Below are 17,546 nucleotides of genomic sequence, written 5' to 3'. Positions count from 1 at the left end.
TCGGGGTTCCGACGGCTTCAGAAACTTCGGACTTACCGTGCGGGCCAACGTACGACGCAACCCTGGTGTTTGGGCACGGACCATGCTGTGGCAATGACTGCGCCACGGCGAGCATGGCCACCACAGCGACCTCCATCGACGCGGTGGCTGAGCACGCTTGGCACCGACAGTCAAGTCCGTGACCAACCGGACCCCAGCCGCGTGACAACTGCCTCGACAGATGTGACGCCACGGTCACTTGTCGCGCTATGTTTATTCCCGTCGCCGCCGATCATCGTTGCGATATGGCGATATAACGCCCGCGGCACCCACGCTCTTTGTAAATTATGTAAATACAGGTTGAACATACGAGACGCCGCCTCGTTTTCTTTACTCTTTAGGCGAGAAACAACGTATGCCACATGTTGAAGTAGGCGCTCGGAGTTGACTTAGTTGGCAGCATAAAAGCCGCGGTTGCTGCTTTAGTATGGCATCAAACCAACAAGCGCGCCAATGGAGCTTGCAGCTCTGTCACTCACGTCAGCGCCATCGCGAGACGCCGCTCTCCGTTCTGGTCGTAACATTACAGGTGGCCGTTTCAGGCAGCTATACAGACATTGAGCGCAGTATCCCTAGTGAAAAAACTCGTATTCCTCGTCACTCCTATGTCAAATAACATTAAGTGACATATAGGAAAAATGGGTGTTTGTTTGCGATACTATATATCTTTCATATCGGATAATTGTATATGGGAGTTATTGAGCATGGGGACTTTTTCGATAGGGATGTGTGTTAAAAGCGAGCAGATGATGAGGCTAAGTTGTAAACAGCGTTGGAGCTTGGTAGAGTGTGAATGTGTAAATGAGGGTGTGCTCATATGAAACGAGGACAAAACCTGTAACTTCGGTGCATACATAGGGTGTACACCAAGTCACCTTAAATGAAACCAAAGAAGCGAGAAATGAAAGTCGACGAGTGTTTTGGCCAACAGCGAAAACGACCTGTACATGGAAAATTAACTTTCATTGAATTTGTTAGTAAAGTTCCCCAAAACAGCGTGGGCTCTTTTTAATTTTGTGAAGAATAATTAAGAGAGAAACACAGAAATAAGATCAAGACGAAAGTACATCCAACAGACATGAGTAATTCAATACTGTGCCTAAAACAGGTATCATATTGGATAATGTCCTAATTCTCATTATCAATCACGGCAATAAACATACATTGCAATATAATTTATGAAGCCGGACTACAAACGTTATGAACTCTAAATTCTGGATTCCACCAAAATGGCCTTTCTGAAAAAAAAAAGATAAATACAACGGCGGTGGTTGCTTGGTGGCATGGGTTGCTAAGCACGAGGTCGCGGCATTCTTCCTTTGACATAGCCTTCGTCCACGTCGGCTTCTCACACTGTGCATCCAGCTTATTAGACATCTGTATTTTGGCATAGTTTCTGAATGGTACTCTGCATAAACAGAAACATTGCATGACATTGATTACACTTTGTATATGATGAACATAAACACATTGTACGCATTGTTCTTAGCTGTACAGTACTCATATAACCATTTATTAAAAGCTTCGCTTCTCTTGGATGGATGGATGGATGGATGGATTAATGTTTATTGAATTCAGTAATTATTAGGAGGGTAAAATGCCTCATGGATGTCAACATGTGAATTTTTTAAGCGTCTCTCTCTCGTTCACAGTGGATTGTGGATCTTCGCATACGAGGTGACGCAAGTACGACGCCCTTTGGCCCCATTGCTCCTCTCTCCTCACGCAGGTAATGCTGCTGTCTCTTTCGAAAAAGTTTATTCTCTTTCTCATGCTTCTGTCATAAGAGCGCTTCGTCTCCTTGTTCGTCGTTCCTGGTCCAAGAACGCCACCAACTTCAACATGGTTGCCAATAACTTCATTTGAACTTAACCTTCCTCTCTGTAATGCCCTATGGCTTGGAGTGTTTCCGCATAAATAAATAAATAAATAAATAAATAAATAAATAAATAAATAAATAAATAAATAAATAAATAAATAAATAAACTGTCTGTACCGCCCATACTGCTTCAACAGACATACAGGCAAGAGAAGGAACCATTCTTATGCAAAAAAGCAGTGCACCCATGCATCACCCGATAGTTCCCTCTACTTAATTTAGCATTTGAAACCCCCACTAATGTGCATAACACCACCTCCCTGTCAGAAGGCCATTTTCCTGCCCCCGGCAGTTACAAACCACCACTGCTGCGAACTCCATTGAGCGAATTACTCATCCATTTAAATACAGCACCCTATGGCAGCACGTGTGGTGAAAACAATTAGCAGAGTCAACTCCAGTTGATATATACGAAATTCGAAGCAGTCTTGGTTTTCTAGATAATGGTTCCTACGAACCATATGATTGTTCTGAGGCAAACGGTTAAGGTTTTTGCGATGTGTTGTCAACTGATGCAGACTGCCCCGCATTGGGCTGCTGGTGGTTGTGTTAGCCATTAATCCAAGCGGGAGTGAAAGAACTAATTGAAGAGCTGAACACACTCAGGTGCACATACCCAGTGGCGGAGACGCCAACGACACATACGCAGTGGACACCGTGGCACATCCCCGAGTTGGCGTCCAAGAGGTTCATTGCCAATCGGAACATAACCTGCGGCCCCAGTGACACGTACTGAGTGGCACATACGGAGTGACACATGCCCAATTTAATTAAGAGCGGATCGCACCCAGTGGCCTATACTCAGTGACGCATATCTGTGTTAAGGGCCCACATATTTAGGCTGTTCTATCTTCGGTATAGGCCCACGAAATCGTCCAGGTACCAGTTACAGATAACTGGATCATTTGAACTCGTCAAGAATGCTTCGCTAAAAGATGGAAGCAGGCACGACTCTAGTTGACATCAACGTAATGCGGAGCAGTCTCGGTTTGGTAGAATACAGGTGTAGTGGTTCACGTAACTGTTCTGCAGCGAACGCTTAGTGCTTTTGCGACGAGTTGGGAACTGATGCGAAGTGCAGAGCATCGTTTTCGTTGTGGCTGTGACATCCAGTGGATCAAGTTGGTGCCAAAGATTTATTGAACAGCGGCACATATTATGTACTTTCGGCAAATAGATACATATATATGATTAAGTGGATAAATACCTTCGGCAAAAGCGCAGATTTTTAAAGCGAAGCTTGCGTCGCGAAACCTCCTGCGCCTTTCCGGACCGTAGTTGCTGGCTGCTACTGCTGCTGTCCTGCCGAACAGTTGATCGTTGGAAAAAGTTCAATTGCGTGCCCGATGGTAGGCTGTAACCGCGGTCACCCAGCTCAGCTAACCGTACCTCTCAAGATAAGGCCACAATAACTTTTCTTTTCTTACATGGTATTTATGACATCATACATAACACTATTTGCGAAAGATGTGCATCACTAGAAAATATAACGAGGACAAATACCTAACATCTGTACTTGCCGCGATGACGCTTTAAAAAAGATATGGACGAGATTTTCCTTTGTAAGCCCATATACATACAAGGTTGCTTATACATATGTCGGAAACGTATTCGGGGAACCTAATGCCTTAATAGAGGTTAGCACTGTACATTCCACAACGGTACAAAAGTTCAAGAATTTATCCGCAGCAACTTACGAAGCGCGCTGCTGAGACGTGCTTCCTTATATCATGCAAAATTTCCGCACAGAAGTAACAACGAAAAGTAAGAGAAGGCTTTGGAGTATTCGCTCGCAGATAAGGCAAAAGCATGTAGTGACACCACCTGTAAATCTAACGCACATATTTTCATCACGTCAGAACGGTTGTATTTGCGTCCATTCCTTTCTTCTACTTGTGAGTTTATTCGTTCTTGCATGTTTCCACTTGTGTTCCTGTGAATTGTATTGCGAGCGTGGCGGTAACAGGGTCGTAAATTCCTTATACACGCCAAGTGTACAAACCATGTCTGACTGATCGCAGACGGCCTTGTTGTAGCTTAAAGCAGGCATAACATTCCTGACTTGCTAGCGTCTAGGTCTGAAGCATTCCCTGTAAGCTAAGGGGCGCGTTCCACCATTTCTTTCTTCTCATTAGCTCTGGTATAAGCGCTGTCCAAATCTGTAGAAAGTTCACCTAGGTGCTGTCACAGTTGCCTGTCTTACGCGCAGCTCCGAACCATATTTTTCTGGCGCCCCGTCTCGCCACTTTTAGTATTCGCCCGGGAGGGAAAGTTTCGTTATATTCGCGAACGGACGGTCAGAAAACAGCCGCAAATAGATGACCAGAGGCAGGCAGGCGCAACAATAAGCGGATGGGTGTATCTCCACGCATAGGCGACTCCGGGCTTCTTGGTAAGCGCTGTAACATTTTTCCTTTGTATTTCTTTTTTCACACGTTTTAAGTGTTCAAATTCGCCGAAAATATATGAAAAAAAATCATTTTCTGAGGATGGTACGGAAGAATTTCACCTGCTCCAGTGCACTACATCTCCAGGCTTGGAGTGGCCCCTGGCAGCGGCAGAAGATGCCGAGAGCAAGTGGGGCTATTATAACCCATATACAACCAAATTAGGAAGACCCAATAATCTTCAACAAAAGACTCTCTCTCCACAGAACAGGAATTGGCCTCCCTGGTGCTGTATTCGGCCATTCCCTCCCATATGACTCATTAGATCAACCAGTTGGCCCTTGGTCCTCAGCAGCTGCTGAGCACATGACCAAGGGGGCGGTCAGACCTGTAACGCAGCAGAGGGTGCTAATAGTGTTTGGACCCGGACAGCTAGCCCGCCATTGGAAACTGACCCTGGCAATCTTTAACACTCGAACTCTGTCGATTGAGACTAGCTTATCAGGAATCTTTGAGGAACTATCAGGCATTGTTTGGGATATCATTGACCTTAGTGAGACGGTAAGCTGGGGATGGGGAGCGACGCAGACTGGGCGAACGGGAGCGGCAACTGTGTGGTGATGGCAAGCGGCTAGTTGCAGTGGCTCGAGCGGTGCTAGGTGTGTCTGCAACCTCGGTGGAGAGTGCAGGTGGGCGAGGATGCACTGGGGAGCGGCGGTAGGCGGGAAAACTTGGTCGAGAATGGGTTGGCCAGGAACTTCGCCAGTGGCGAGAGATGTGGCCCACACGTCCACTATGAAAGCAGATGGGTCAATCATCATGTGTTCGCCGTTCGGCCGGGTTGCAATAGGTAGGATGTGGACCGTATTGGCTCCGGTGAACAGGGGCAGATGCAGCAGACGAAGCGAAGTCCGGATGGTTGGCGGAGCAGATGGACGGAAGACCCACATTGGCAAATTCTTGGCGAATGACCGACCGACTAGATGAGAGACACGGGCGGCAGCGAATCTTCAAAGCACTGCGTCCCTGGCATGGCAGGGGACGCTGCTTCGATTTCTCGCCGGACGATACGTACGAGGTTCTCGGAGTAGGTGGGCTCACGCGGGCGACAAATGTCTTCGCACGTTGACGAAGCTGCGGTATTTGGCAGGCGGATAAACTGTTGAACTATCCAATGGCTCTTCGCGTCTTCAATGCGGCGACATACGCTAATGATCTCATTGACAATTGTTATATTTTTGTAATCAAACAGGTGACTAGAATATGTCTGTGAATTTAATGTCATGTGCATATATGTCTGTGCCTCTCAGCGTCAGCGGCTCCCACTCAATTTCGGTATCGGCTCACAAAAACGGCTCCATGAAAAGCAGTTAAAGAAAACTGGCTTGAATTCGCCAAGAATCCTTCGCATTAAATGGAACTGACTACGCTTCTTGACCTTTCAGGTGTGTACTTTACTTCGGTGTTTAGACTGACTGCGCCAATGGCGAAGCTCACTTGGTTTCTTCTACGCCACGTTCGTGTACATCCGGCCCATCCCAACCGAACCACTTTCTCCTTTGGTTTTTCCTGTGGCAAAACGGGCTCCCTTTCCACACCTATTTAAGATTGACCCATCGTCTGCTCGATTTTAGCAGCCACAAGTTCATACCAGGTGTTCCTGCGCTCAATGTATGAAACCCCAACTGCTTCCTGGCAAGACCAGGACTTTATTACTCCATTGCGATGAACAGTGCTGCACGGTCCGATTTTAGCGGAGCTACGACGCCTTTTAAGCTAAGTAACCAGTAGACTCGCTGCCATAGTATAAGATGGCGGATACGTTGTCCTCTCTCAACAAAGATGCTTCAGCGAGCGTGCTGCATGAATGGCGGTCGTCTCAATGCCTTTTCGACTTGTGAGGTTGCAAAGAACAGAAGCACTGCAATCAATATGGTTAACAGCTTGGCGTGCGGATGATTAATCGTACTCGTGGGAGTGCGATGGCGCTTGGATGCGTCCATGGAGGGGAGGGCTGGTCCACCTTTTCCATTTCATTACAGCTCGCAAAAAGTTGACAGGGAGTTACAGAACGGACATCGCAAAGCGCTGACGGCAACTGGTTAATTGACTTGCAAAGCGCTTGTAAATATACAGTACGACGCGTAACAGCGTGCAGGAAAACAAAAAAAAACGCAAAGCAATTCATGAACCCCTTCCTCGATAGCGGGGAAATGTCTCGTGCGAGTCACAGCGACGCCACGCATAATAAAAAAACAAAAATCAAATCAGCATACGAATGCACTTTGCCGACCGAGTCACCACTTGAACCTCGGTCCCTGTCAATATTTAGTGCGCTGTGATCAAATAGGCATGCATAACCAACCAACCCACTAGTTCGTCCTGAGTAGTCCGCCTCGATGCGGTGGCTCAAAAACTGATACCATCCCTCTCGATGGTGAGAGCCCCAGTGCACAACGGTGAGGGTTCAATAGAACCGCTGCGGTCCCAGTACTTACGGCGAAGTATGGAGCCCGTTCCATAGGTCAACTGTCTGACAGAACCGCGGTGAGATTTAAATGTGACTTCTCTGGCCCCGCTGCTGGCAATGAATGCTGTGAAAGAACACTCGGGAAAGCCTAGGGGATGTGTTGAACAAAGATTTTATTTATGTGGGGAGCTCGACGCTCTCGCGGGTTTTTACATCGGAATTTTAACACATAAATAATTCACATAAAAATAATTGCTACGTCGCTCTGCACAAACCCTGGAGCCTCTGGAGCGTTTCGGAAACCGATTTTCTAACAGGACGAAGTGAGTGGGGCGTGGCTGCCAAAGTCGGACGAACAACCACTATATACATATCGCATAGTAGCGCCGGTTTGACCGCAACTTTAGTGTTGTGGCGCTGCACGGCTATGGTCCTCGCAAAGCGCGATGCGTGGTCGTGGTGTCGTATCTTGATGGGTCGCAACGGCATTGCTCGGGTCTCCTTGGTTAGGCAATGACGCGACCGTCAAGAGCGGCCATCGCGTAAGCCGAGAGCATGGGCGCCTCTCGTGTTTGGCATGGCCCAATTGTAACCCCCGCATGGCCCGAGCCCTCCGAGCTTCGAGGTAATGCAGTACGTCGGTTCACACGGGACCTCCAGAGATGCAACCGTGAGGAGCCCCGTGCTACATGTGTTGGTCTTTGTGGCAGCCCTGGCGCAGCCGAGGCCCTCCTGGCACGCTTAGGGAGTGAGAACCACTGGCAAGTTCCAGGCCATAAGTTCCCAGGATTCAGCCGTCAGAAGCCCCGGGCTGCAAGCGGAGGTCTTCACAGCAGCGTAGTCGCAGCCGAGGCCTTGCTGGGGAATTTCGGGCGTGGGAAGCGCCGCCCAGTTCATGACTGGCAGCTTCCATGGCGCAGCCATCAGAAGCCCCGGACTACACACGGTGGTCATTACAGCGGCGTAGTCGCAGCCGAGGCCCTGCTGGGGTATTTCGGGTGTGGAAATCGCTGGCCAGTTCCGGACTGGCAGCTTCCACTGTGCAGCCGTCAGCTGCCCCGGACTTCACGCGGAGGCCTTTACGGCGGCGTAGTCGCAGCCGAGGCCTTGCTGGGGTATTTCTGGCATGGGAAGCGTTGGCCAGTTCCTCACAGGCAGCTTCCACGGAGCAGCCGTCAGGAGCCCCGGACTGCACGTGGTGGTCTTTACAGCGGCGCAGTCGCAGCCGAGGCCTTGCTGGGGTATTTCTGGCGTGGGAAGCGCTGGCCAGTTCCTGACTGGCAGCTTCCACGGCGCAGCCGTCAGAAGCCCCGAACTGCACTAGCTGGTCGTTACGGCACCGTAAAGACGCAGGCGAGGCCTTCCTGGCGCACTTCCGTTGTCGGAAGGGCTGGCCAATTCTAGGCTAGCAGTTCGCACGATGCAGTCTTCAGAAGCCCCGGACTCTACGCGGTAGTCTTTCCAGCGGCGTCGTCGCAGCGGGGGCCTTGTTGGCACGCTTCCGGCGTCAGGAGGACGGGGGAGCTGGAGTCCGGCGGCTTCAAAGACTCCATCTGGGCACCTCTGAGCACCCGCGACGAAGGAGTGGCCCTGCCGCCTCTGCATGACGTCCCGTCTTGTGCCGGACAGTTTCGACATCGGGTGGAGCGCTCCTGTTCCTTGCTGATCTGGCGCTGACAAGCAGACATGGTGGTTTTCTTCTCTGAATCAATAGGTCAGGTTCGAACGCACGGCCGCGCATGAGGGCTCGTGGCGCATGAAGCAGATCATGATGATGATGATATCCTTCGTAAAGCACAGACCCACCTAGGGCGACGGTCCAAGAAGTCGGTGGTACAATTAATGTAAAATAAGGTTATTTGAAGAAATAAAGGACAGCATAGGTGTTAAATAGCGCGTGGCACTGTTTGTTTTGTTGTGTTTTCCTTCTTCGACGGCCCATATACACTCTGTGGGGGACTGGTCAAAATTTGGGTCGTACTAGGAAAGTAGCTAACTTGTTGCTACCGCATCGAGTCATCCTCTTCCGGGCTCTGAATTGAGGCGTTACGATGGCCATCTAGACTGGTGTAGTCACATTGAACATATTAAATCTAAAGCCCAAACGCGCCATTGGTATGGTGAGCCGGAGTAGTCACCGTCGTTCTGGAGTAAGCCGGAATAGATTAGTTAACTATGATTTACCGGATGTAATCTCAGCCATATTGGAATTTGGTTGCGTATTGTTTTTCGGTGGCCCCGCCTATAGAATTAATCCTGATGTGTTGTTAGGAAGAGAAGCTCTACGCTTATGCCTTGGGCTACCTCTGTTCTCTGCCAAAACTGCCTTGTATGAGAAAGCTATTATGTATATACCCACGCAATATTGTAGCTTTAGCATGCACATGGTTAAGACATTTAATAAACAATGATGTTTTTTAGTGAGACCTATGAAATATGTAGTTATCACTGAACCTTGTGTATTTTTAGACGTATCATGGCCCCGTTTGCACAGCCGTCAGGTAATGTTTGTGCAAGCACAGTGACAAAAATTGTCAAGTTCACTCCTTTGAATGATGGCTCACCAGACCTCCAATTTGAACTCGAAGGCATGTTTTCAAATTTTGGTCATGATTTGCCTGCTCAAAAATAAATTATAAGACAACCTAAGTCAGCTAACTACTGAATTCATATAACACCTACTGACCCTTCAATGTGCACTGAGAAGGCAGCTACAGTGGGAATGCTGCCTGTATCTTTTCAATGGCCTAACTCACTTCGCCTTACCGTCTCCCCACCCATCTTTCCCGCAGAATTTCTAGCGACTGAATTCAAAATCAAGAATGGCGCCGACAGATGTAGTATCACATTGTCGCATAAATGTTACAAACAGCGATAACGCGCTAAGGTGCCTCAGAAGCGCTGGCCAACGTTTCGACACTTAATTAAACTTCTTAATCTCATCCGCCCACCTAACTTTCTGCCGCCCCTTGCTACGCTTCCCTTCCCTTGGGATCCAGTCCGTAAGCCTTAATGAACTTCGGTTATCTTCCCTCCTCATTACATGTCCTGCCCATGCCCATTTCTTTTTCTTGATTTCAACTAAGATGTCATTAACTCGCGTTTGTTCCCTCACCCAATCTGCTCTTTTCTTATCCCTTAACGTTACACCTATCATTCTTCTTTCCATAGCTCGTTGTGTCGTGCTCAATTTGAGTAGAACCCTTTTCGTAAGCCTCCAGGTTTCTGCCCCTTAGGTGAGTACTGGTAAGACACAGCTATTATATACTTTTCTCTTCAGGGATAACGGCAACCTGCTGTTCATGATTTGGGAATGCCTGCCAAACGCACTCCAGCCCATTCTTATTCTTCTGATTATTTCCGTCTCATGATCCGCATCCGCCGTCACTACCTGCCCTAAGTAGATGTATTCCCTTACGACTTCCAGTGCCTCGCTGCCTATTGTAAATTGCTGTTGTCTCCCGGGACTGTTAAGCATTACTTTAGTTTTCTGCAAATTAATTTTTAGACCCACTCTTCTGCTTTGCCTCTCCAGGTCAGTGAGCATGCATTGCAATTGGTCCCCTGAGTTACTAAGCAAGGCAATATCATCAGCGAATCGCAAGTTACTAAGGTATTCTTCATTAACTTTAATCCCCAATTCTTCCCAATCCAGGTCTCTGAATACCTCCTGTAAACACGCTGTGAATAGCATTGGAGATATCGTATCTCCCTGCCTGATGCCTTTCTTTATTGGGATATTGTTGCTTGCTTTATGGAGGACTACGGTGGCTGTGGAGCCGCTATAGATATCTTCCAGTATTTTTACATATGGCTCATCTACACCCTGATTCCGTAATGCCTCCATGACTGCTGAGGTTTCGACTGAATCAAACGCTTTCTCGTAATCAATGAAAGATATATATAAGGGTTGGTTATATTCTGCACATTTCTCTATCACTTGATTGATAGTGTGAATATGGTCTATTGTTGAGTAGCCTTTACGGAATCCTGCCTGGTCCTTTGGTTGACAGAAGTCTAAGGTGTTCCTGATTCTATTTGCAATTACCTTAGTAAATACTTTGTGGGCAACGGACAGTAAGCTGATCGGTCTATAATTTTTCAAGTCTTTGGCGTCCCCTTTCTTATGAATTAGAATTATGTTAGCGTTCTTCCAAGATTCCGGTACGCTCGAGGTCATGAGGCATTGCGTATACAGGGTGGCCAGTTTCTATGAACTCAACCTCCTATGAACACGACCTCCTATGAACACAACAATCAGTACTATAACTTCCCCAAAACGCCTCATTAGCAGTTATACTTACTAGCTCGTTTTCTTTCTGCACAACGCTTACTGCATCCTGAAATTCGAGAATACTGCGAGAATGCTGAGCGATTCGTCCGCACTTACGGGAAGTTCGTTTGATTTGGTTAGCGGGCCATCATGGTTTTTATTTGTGCATGATTGAATTGGCAGATTCACTCGCAAGAGCATCCGCAATATCCTTGCCATCTCTGTTCTGTCAACTTCGGATTATGTAAGCGCGCCTAGGTGAGGAAATTTCTCCGTATTTCTAACCTCCGCAAAGTAGGTTCAAACATCGTTCCCTCACTTCTGTCATCTATGTTTTTCATGAAATAATGACTGGGGTCCCTCAACACAACTTGAAGCTTCCTTTAAATTTAAAGCATCCTTTGCAGTTAAATTTCCCTTATGCAAGTTGATCTCTTGCTCTTTACCAGCTCCATGTCATATTTCTCATGTACCTGTATCTATCGAGCATTTCCTTCAACGTTGCCGCAGATTTTCAAGACACAAAACTTTTACAAGTATCGATTCTTCCACTTGAGCTATCACTTACTTCGCCAGCCGTTCTCTCCCTCGGGGCGGCTTCGCTGTGATTAACCGATAGGGATGCCCACTCGCAATTCACAATTTTATTAGGAGCAGAAAACGATTACCTTGGAAAATTTGTGAAATTATCAATTGTTTCCCTCATTTTATTTCTTGATGTTAAAATATAATATTTAAATATTCTTGACAGCTTTCTTCTCTTACCCGCCGCGGTTCCTCAGTGGCTATGGTGTTAGGTTGCTGAGCACGAGATCGCGGGATCGAATCCCGGCCACGGCGGCCACATTTCGATGGGGGCGAAATGCGAAAACACCCGTGTGCTTAGATTTAGGTGCACGTTAAAGAACCCCAGCTGGTCAAAATTTCCGGAGTCCTCCACTACGGCGTGCCTCATAATCAGAAAGTGGTTTTGGCACGTAAAACCCCAAATATTATTATTGTTATTTCTCAGCAGAAACGAGTCGTTTCTCGCGGATCTCGGAGGATATATATTATTCACATCGGAGATGCCGTCAAGAAATGGCTTCCACCCAATCCCGGCGTATTGGTAAATCATGTGCTTTGGGCTTCGATGGCGTACAGAGCGGCAGTCAGGGCTCCGTACTGGTATACACGCACAAAGTGGCATAGAGCAGAACACGATTACGCCCCCTTGAAATGAAACGCGAACATTTTTGGCTCAGCCTGCATGCATTCCGCGTCAACGGATGAAAGAGTTTTTAAAAGCGTAAGCATTTATATGCATTTCCTCCGTCCTACCGTCCGTCCCGCAAAGCGACCGCTTTCAAGATAGGGCCCGCAGCAGCGAGCGAATTCACCTTCGCGCTGTTTCAACCTGAACTAAGCGGCGAGAACACAGCGCTCACGAAGCTATCAGCACTCGCTGCACTCTGCCCCTATCGCAGATCAAAATCAAGATAGGGCCCGCGCGGCCGGGCCATACGCAGCCGCCGCCTTAGTAGGACGCCCTCCCCCTCCCTCCCCCACCCGGAGCCTTGAACGCGATGGAGAAAGACAGCGCGCTACCTCCCCGCTTTCCTGCTTTGCACGGCCACGGCGTACGCAGCCGCCGCCGGAGTACGGTTGATCACGGTTGATCATGGTTAGACGCGGTTGGAAAAGGCGCTAAAGAGCGATAACGGCCGGTAATTGCCGGAAATTCATCAGCGCTCCTGGCGCCGTCACCTGCGGTGCATTTGCTTGCGTTATCAATCCACCTTGTGTCACCAGTCCGCAGCAGTTCTTGTCGCCGCAGCGCGGTCGTTTATAATCCCCAGATCAAGTTTCATAACATTTGTAATGACACCGAGCTACATGGAGAATGAGAAAGTGGCACAATGCTTACGCATACTAAGTCAACTCCCAGAGAAGCTTCTACATGATATATATATTTTTAAATTCTGCCTGCGCAGCCCAGAGTCGAACCTGCGAAAATGCATTCAGAAGCAGAACGCCTGAGCTGTTGAATCACTGATGGGAGTGGGACTCCGGTAAACTTTGCAGTCGTTCACAATATGAGCGATATAGTGAGTGAACGCTAAGCTGCGTCGATTTTCGAAATTGCTTCGTCATAAAAACGGTACATATACGGACAAGATGTTCAGCGACTCTTCAAGGTAAATTGCCAGAGACATTGATGGCCTATACTGCAAGCAGCATTCGGACGTCGTGAGCTGAATTTAGGCTGATTACGCAGCGAATATATATGTATTCTGAATTTTCGTACAGCAAAGCGTGGAAATGGGAAACCGCAGGTAATGACAGGGTTGAAAAGGTGATTGATTCACGAGGCTCAACGAGCGCCCAAAGCTACACCTGGGCTTATAGGAGACACCGCATGTGTGGGGTTCAGGTTTAATTTCGACAGCCAAGGTTTCGTGAACATGTGCATAAGTACACAAGCAGTTTTGCATTCCGCCGCCATTGCAGTGCATGGCGTCGCAGCCTAGAATGCAACTCGCGGCATTGCTCTTATTTAACAGCAAATCGCCACGGCCCGTGCGCCAGAGTGGCTCACGGGCCGTGTGGAACTAGGCGGCGTGGAACGTGCGAAAGCACAAGCTTCACTCCTTTGCAAGTTTCTACTAGACCGCGCATAGCAACTAGATCGATGTTCCTCTGAAGCTGCACAAACACGCCTTGTTCGGTGGTATACGTTCTATTGCAAAATGTTAGCGCCAAATGCCCTGCAAGTCTCTTTTCCGAGGCTTTCCGCTCGAAGGCAGCAGCGTGAACTCACCATTCGCAACGTAAATAAATAAATAAATAAATAAATAAATAAATAAATAAATAAATACTGCTAATGAAGGAGTGCGCAACGTCGTGACACGTATTTACCTTTGGTGAAAAACTGCTTCTCGATGTCCGCGTTAAGCAGGAGTCGACATACTCACCTGGTCAACTGCGACACACTCCCCTTATAACTTGGCAGCAGGCATGCAGATAGGTCGTTCTTTACACGCGTGTCATATCAGTGTGGACGGGAGAGAAATGCGGTTGAGGGAGAACGGGTGTAAGGACGCGAGAGTAGGCGTACAAATGACCAGACAGCGTTTCGCCGCGAGCATGATAAGCCCCGCAGTCACTGACGGCGCTGGTGAAAAGGGATTTTGTGGGTGCCAACAAGAGCATATAGATAGCACCAGATATCTCAGACGGTGTCACTAAAGCTGTGGTGAATGGCTGCCCGATTTGATCAATACATGTAGGCAGAATACAGCCAGATATCTTCTCTGACGTCATTGCAGAGTCGCGTAGTCATTCAGTGCAAGAGTCCGATATCTCGCAATTATTCACAAAACAATATAAGGAAGTAACGAAATCCTGCATGCCCCTGTAATGCAGCATATATGGCGGAATCATATCATGGCTTCCCAGTATCAATAAATAAATAAATAATTAAATAAGTAAATAAATAAATAAATAAATGAATATTTCGTCGTCATCCGGAACTGCTGATTATGTGAGATATTCTACCGCTTAACCGTCATGTAGACATGCAGCTCCCTTTCTTATTATTTATACAAGAAGGCGGGTTCGCGTACAGTCTGACCTGAAGCATTTGGGGCAGTTGCATATAAAAGCAGGTGGTTATATATAGGCTGTGGTTATAGTATGTAATAGGTTAGACAGCTGTGGTTATACGGCTGTCTCGATAGTATCGGTTTGTCCTCGTCTGCTGAAATTGAGATAACTGCAGTTAACGCCCCACTCGCACCAGAGCTTTTAATTAACGACATACATTTCTCACCTACTTAAGCGATGCCAAGCGCTCACGCCTTAGGAATGCATGGAATAGTGAAAGTCGCGCTTACACTAACGGGGGAACTTCGGCAATGGCGCATTGTTGAGCATGTCTGGTAGGTATGCCTACACGGTATGTCCGAAAAGTAATGTTAGTGAGTCGATTAAAAAAACATTGATCAGATCAGTACAACACTTTAAAAGGTTTCAAAATAGGCTCCTCCTGCATCGATACATCGCTTCCATCGAAATTTCTACGTATCGCAGTCGTCACGGTAGGCCTCCTTCGAATTGTCCTCTAGAGCTTTGGTGCAAGACTCTGACATTGTCAATTGTCCCGAAATGATGTCCTTTCAGGGGACTTTGCTAGCGTCGAAACAAAAAGAGGTCTGGGGGAGCCACGTCAGGAGTGTAAGGCGACTGTGAAACTGTTGGCACCTTTGAATTGACTAGGAAGCGGGTCACGAAGAAGGCGGTCTGGGCTGGCGCGTTGTCATGGTAACGTTTCCAGTCTCCCGCGATGTCAGGTCGGACGTGACGAACCCTTCGTTTGAAAGTTTGAAAGTTTATTTAACATAATGAACGTATACAATTGCAAAGTACAGACTTTCAGTACAAACTCATGATGGACGAGCCTCCTGATGCCAAAGAACACAATTAGCATGGTATTGAGCACTGATTTGCTCGTTCTGGACTTTTTGGGGCGACGGGATCGTGAGGCATGCCACTCGGTACTTTGACTTTCTGTTTTGGCGTCGTATCCAAACACCCAAGACTCGTCACCTGTGGTGACATTGTATAAAAAGTGGGGTCACTTTCACACAAGTTCAACTCGGCGCGATTTTTGGTCGTCTGGTAACACTTTGGGCACAATCTTGGCGCTCACTTCTCGCATGGGCAAACTATTCGTCAAAATTTCGTGAATGGTACTTTTTGGAATGTTTACCGGGGTGCGTCACTAAACGGACACTCAAACAATGGTCTGAGTTCAAAAGATCTCTAACAGGCGTCACATATTCATTGGTGATGGTCGTTGACGGCCATCCAGCGCGGTGTTCAGCGCTTACCTCTTCACGACCTTCTAAAAAGGTATTATGCCACCTGTAGACTTGACATTCTGACAAACAATTATCACCAAAGGCCGTCCTTATCATGAGACATGTTCCCACTGCCGAATTGCGGAGTTTTGCACAAAACTTGATGGCAATCGTTTGTTCCAACGAGCGCTGCATTACGGCTTGCACGGGAAATGAAAACGAGTTTCACGGAAAAACCTGTCCTTACTCTCCAGAGGGTAGCTGACGACAGAGCGACCGCGCGTGCATAAGCTAATTTCCTCCGCCACCAATCCCAACCGGTCCTAGCGTTCTGCGACGTATAGTCGCTTCACAGTATAATCACTGACATTACATTTAGGACAAACCCTGCACACTTATGCAGACAGCAATGTCAGCGAATGTCTGGTATGTGTGTATACACTTTCGCAGACAGCAATGTCGGCGAATCCCATCGCAGAATGAATGTGGAATAAATTTTCTTTTTTGGGGTGTGTGAGCGCACGTACATACCAGCAGTATCTCGGAACTCGTAGCTCATGAAATCATCATCATTATCATCAACCTGGTTACGCCCACTGCAGGGCAAAGGCCTCTCCCATACTTCTGCAACTACACCGGTCATGTACTAATTGTGGCCATGTTGTCCCTGTAATCTCATCCGCCCACCTAACTTTCTGCCGCCCCCTGCTACGCTTCCCTTCCCTTGGAATCCAGTCCGTAACCCTTAATGACCATCGGTTATCTTCCCTCCTCATTAGATGTCCTGCTCATGCCCATTTCTTTTTCTTGGTTTCAACTAAGATGTCATTAACTCGCGTTTGTTCCCTCACCCCCAATCTGCTCTTTTCTTATCCCTTAACGTTACACCCATAGTTCTTCTTTCCATAGCGCGTTGCGTCGTCCTCAATTCGAGTAGAACCTTTTTCGTAAGCCTCCAGGTTTCTGCCCCGTAGGTGAGTACTGGTAAGACACAGCTATTATACACTTTTCTCTTGAGGGATAATGGCAACCTGCTGTTCATAATCTGAGAATGCCTGCCAAACGTACCCCAGCCCATTCTTATTCTTCTGATTATTTCAGTCTCATGATCCGGATCCGTGGTCACTACCTGCCCTGAGTAGATGTATCCCCTTAGCACTTCCAGTGCCTCGCTACCTATCGTAAACTGCTATTCTCTCACCCCCCCCCCCCCAGAGACTGTTAAACATTATATTTAGTTTTCTGCAAATTAATATTTAGACCCACCCTTCTGCTTTGCCTCTCCAGGTCAGTGAGCATGCATTGCACCTTGCGTTACTAAGCAAGGGAATATCATCAGCGAATCACTAGTTACTAAAGTATTCTCCGATAACTTTAATCCCCAATTCTTCCCAATCCAGGTCTCTGAATACCTCCTGTAGACACGCTCTGAATAGCATTGGAGAGACCGTATCTCCCTGTCTGACGCCTTTCTTTATTGGGATTTTGTTGCTTTCCTTATGGAGGAATACGGTGGCTGTGGAGCCGCTATATATATCTTTCAGTATTTTTACATACGGCTCGTCTACACCCTGATTCCATAACGCCTCCATGACTGCTGAAGTTTCGACAGAATCAAACGCTTTCTCGTAATCAATAAAAGCTACATATAAGGGTT

The 17,546-nt window shown here is 47.5% G+C and overlaps 1 long non-coding RNA gene across 1 annotated transcript; it reads right to left on the bottom strand.

Annotated features, from left to right (window-relative positions):
• Positions 1 to 1,319: 1,319 nt before the first annotated feature.
• LOC142566318 (uncharacterized) lies at positions 1,320 to 14,079 on the bottom strand. Its single transcript, XR_012825024.1, has 3 exons — positions 13,947 to 14,079; positions 2,535 to 2,629; positions 1,320 to 1,447 (listed from the first exon to the last, which is right to left on the bottom strand). It is a non-coding gene; the product is annotated as an uncharacterized LOC142566318 (long non-coding RNA).
• Between the last annotated feature and the right edge of the window lie 3,467 nt (positions 14,080 to 17,546).

The sequence above is a fragment of the Dermacentor variabilis genome, unplaced genomic scaffold, assembly GCF_050947875.1.
Source record: "Dermacentor variabilis isolate Ectoservices unplaced genomic scaffold, ASM5094787v1 scaffold_12, whole genome shotgun sequence".
NCBI classification, from domain to species: Eukaryota; Metazoa; Arthropoda; class Arachnida; order Ixodida; family Ixodidae; genus Dermacentor; species Dermacentor variabilis.
Note: the sequence above shows the minus strand (reverse complement) of the source record. Positions and strands in the feature narration are given on the sequence as shown.